The sequence below is a fragment of the Peromyscus eremicus genome, chromosome X (assembly GCF_949786415.1).
Source record: "Peromyscus eremicus chromosome X, PerEre_H2_v1, whole genome shotgun sequence".
NCBI lineage: Eukaryota > Metazoa > Chordata > Mammalia > Rodentia > Cricetidae > Peromyscus > Peromyscus eremicus.
This window is the reverse complement of record NC_081439.1, coordinates 74,531,141-74,535,272: the sequence shown is the minus strand read 5'-3', so window position 1 is coordinate 74,535,272 and position 4,132 is coordinate 74,531,141. Positions and strand designations below refer to the sequence as shown.

The 4,132-nt window shown below is 37.9% G+C and overlaps 1 pseudogene; it reads right to left on the bottom strand.

The window, feature by feature from the left end:
• Positions 1-2,543: 2,543 nt before the first annotated feature.
• Positions 2,544-3,461, bottom strand: LOC131899756 (large ribosomal subunit protein uL18-like; annotated as a pseudogene).
• Positions 3,462-4,132: the final 671 nt, after the last annotated feature.

The following is a 4,132-nucleotide window of genomic DNA, read 5'->3' as shown; positions in this document are numbered from 1 at the left end:
GAGGTTTTGATAAGATAATATATAGACAATATCTGCTAACACATTTAAGAAAGACAAATGATATACTGACCACCAGGTACTTCTTTCATTATACTTTTCATGCTCTGGGTAGAAACACAAAATATGAATTACACTGATGTCTACTAGAAGGTACAAAACTCTCCAAGACATTAATACCAATAAACTATTTAAAACTAATCAGTTTTAAATTAGCAAATATTGAACTTCTACCACCAGGGAAAGACACTATAGTTGTCAGTCTGAATTATGAATTATGAATGCTGGCTTGCTGACATACTAGATGTGAATTTGAACAAGTTATTTATATCACCTTGTCTCATTTTCCTTGTTTATAAGAATGGAAAAAGCAATGTCTACTATGATAATTAGGTATTAATATCAATTTTTGAAAAGTACCTGACATATAGGAAGCAGTAAATAAGCAATAAATACTGTCTTACCATATACCAAGCATTGTTTAGAGGGATGTTGGAATTCATCAGTGAAGAAGACAAGAAAGAATAGATGAAAAGGGACAAGAAAGAAGAGAAGGAGGAGAAGAAAAAAGATTTCACAGGAGAATGAGGAGAGTATTGCAAACCTGACAAAATTCCTCAGATTAAACAATTTAAGAGAAGAAAGACTGATTTGGCCTCATAGCTTCATGTAAGTTTCAGTTTGAGTTTCAGTTCATGGTCATTTGGTTCCAGCACTTTGATCCCTGTAGTGAGTCAATTCTTCATAGCAGAAGCATGTTACCCATCACATACGGGCCAGGAAGCTGATAACTAGAAAGAAACAGTTATAGTATATGACACACCCTTCCAGGACACATGCTTAGTGACTTACTTCCTCAAACTAGGCCATCCATACGTCTTAGCTTATATTATCTTTGAAGAGGGCTATAAAATATAGAATTCATCAGTGAATCTACTAAGTAGGTCAAATCCCTTCTCCAAATCTTACCTCTGAAGTTCACAGAGCTCCAAGGCAAGTTGTCAGCACACAGGTGTTAGAGGGACATTGTACTCAAAACATCACAGATTATACATAAAGAAATCTGAAAACTAGTGACATAGCTGAGCTAATCAAATGCTTGCTACATAAGAATGAGGACCCAAGTTTGATCTCCTAAGCCCCAACACCTATGTAAAAATTTGGGAATGGAGCAGAAGAGACAAAAAGGGCCCTGGGTCTTCCTGCACAGCAATCCTACCCTAGTGGTTGAGCCTCAGTTCCCAGTGAAAGACTGTGTCACAAAAAGGTGAATGGCACCTGGGGAATAAAACCAAGATTGATTTATGGCCTTTACATAAATGTGTACACATGTGCACATATACCTCCAAACATGAATACATACCTGCTACCTGTATGTACACACATATACAGAGAAATTTGAAAGAGCAGAAAATTATATGACTTACAAAGGAAAACAGACCACAGTAAGATATAGTGAAATAAGTGCTACTTTTATAAAGGTGGTCAGAAAATTTATCTTAGAACATTTTGATGTGGCATAAAAGACAAAAATGAAGTGGAAGAACCTATAGGATGATACTGAGGGAGTGTTCTACTCAGAATGAATATAATTGTGAAGAACTTTAAGAAGAGATGAACATGGCTGTTGGGGAAAGATTAAGGACATTGTAGCTGGGGTAGAAGGAACTAGATGGGCAGGGTGTTTTGGAATAATTGCATGATGAGGCAAGGATCGTCATTTTTATTTTTAACTCTTGTGGATGTTTCTCTCAGATACGGTTTCCACACTATTCAGATAATGTCCATACATTGTATTATTGGAAGAATACTAAAGCAATACCACATTTATATGCAAAAAGGCTTTAAATGACAGAATGCCAACTCAAAATAAATGATCTTTCTAATAATGCATCACCACAGAGAAGCTAGTACATTTTTAATGAGCGCTGAAGAGCTGTTCATTTTCACTAGGGAAGAAAAGATGTGTTTTGTGGCATCCACATCAGTGTGTGTGTGTGTGTGTTCAGTGTAGAAAAAGCCCAAACAACTTCTTTTGTTACAGTCTGGCAGCATGAGTAATTCCATTTGATGTCACCTTTGTACTGTCTCCCGCTTCTTCACATCTCTTTTGTTACTCATTCACTCCTGTAGTTCTTCATTTCCTAGTTCTTATCAAAGGGCAAAATCTATTGACAGGGTTGCTAATGCTGACAGCACTGAAAGCATTCTTTTCAGAACAAAAAGAGTTCCTTTTGTCCCCATCAAGCATTTGATGGAGTCTGATATAAAGTGTAAAGAAGAAGAAAGAGCAGGGGGAGGAGAAGAGGAAAAGGGGGGCAAGAAAGAGAGGAAGGGTAAAAAGGCAAGTTAAGGGTTTTATTAGAAGGTCTTATACATAAGTAAATGGTCAAAATTCAGAACAGGATATGCATTAGAAAATATTCTTAAAATTATTTAGATATAAATGTACTAATTTACCAAGGTTTGTCAAGTATGTCTAAGATGATAGATTATCTTTTTTTGGCTGCTTAGTCAATAAGTTTATTATCTTTATGAAAAAATCTTCATAGACAATTGCTTTAGCTCTCAGCAGCCCTTTCCTGAGCTCTGAGGAGGCTTCCCTTCTTTTGAGCAACCCGATCTTTCTTCTGAGCAAGGGACATTTTGGGTCAGTTCCACCTCTTCTTCTTCACTTCTCTCTTGCCTTCTTCTCATAAACTGGATTCTCTCAGATAGCAGCATGAGCTTTCTTATACATCTCCTCCATCACATCTGGAGTCACGTGGTTCTTGAGGTACCGAGAGAACTGTTTCTTATAAGCATCTTCGTCTTCCTCCATCAGGTAGCGCATGTAGTCTGCGACATTCTGACCCATGATGTGCTTATGGTGTACTTCTGCACTGAACTCCTTGCTTTCAGAATCATAACCAGGGAATCATTTGGTACTATGAGGAATAGACAAACCTCCATCCACAGCTCCCTTCAGGGCCCCAAAAACTTTATTGCCAGTTGTAGTTCGGGCAAGAACTGCATCCAAATAGCAAGTGAAGGCACCAGGCTGACCATCAATGCTTTCCACATTGTATTCATCTCCAGTCACCTCCACTTGGCCTTCATAGATCTTGTCCATACCAAACTTACTGAGAAGCCTGTGGGCCAGCAGCAGGCCAGTGCAATAGGCGGCAGCATAATTTGTCAGGCCGACTTTCACACCGTACTTGGGCAGCTCGTGTGCATATGCTGTGCATACGATCATGTCCCCTTCTATACGGGCACAGGGAATCTGGCACTTGATATCTCTGTTGGTTACACGAACTATCATCCTGTATTTGGGTGTGTTGTACTTATTTTTGTCTTGGATCACCAATCGTTTCCGAGCATAGTAGTCAGTTTTACCCTCTCGCCGCCTTCTAAATCTCACTTGGTATCTCTTAAAGTAGGCCTTATTCTTGACAACTTTCACAAACCCCATCATGCGGAACAGCAACCAGTGACCGCGCCTCCACACAGACCTGTGGGCCTGGCCGATAGATTATCTTTTACCTTTCTCTCTTAATACTTTCATATCAGGCTTTTCCTTTGAAAGTTATACTTAATTAGTCTCTTTATTACTGCCCTTTCTTGGACTAAGATCTTCCATTCAAATCTTAAAATACTCAAAAGGAAGCATCCAATGCTGAGGCAGAAGCCATAGTGCCTGAAGACCTCCAGTCAAATGTACAGGTCAGTTAGTAAGACAAGTATCAACTACTTAATTACTTGCATTTCAGGGCTTTTTTGTGGATCCTTTCACTGGTACAACTGCTATATTTCTGTAATCTGAACCTGCTTTCAGAGCCGTTAAGTCATTAAACAGCTCATTTTCTCCAATTTATATGCTTGACACCTATTTTAAAATATATAAAGTTTGTCTTCTTTCGTATAAAAATATGCAGTGTTAGGTTAAGGAATTTAATATTTATGTATTTCATTGTTTATTTTATCCTAGGGTGCTGAGGAGTCTTTTCATAGACAACTTTTGTTTTTTACCCACATGACACAATATATCTAGAAAGGTTCTAATTTATTATTTGTCTAAAATATTTTTTATGCAATCTCTATTTTATCATGGCTAGTCTCAGAGATAGTGTTGAATGAGATATGGAAAGGAAAA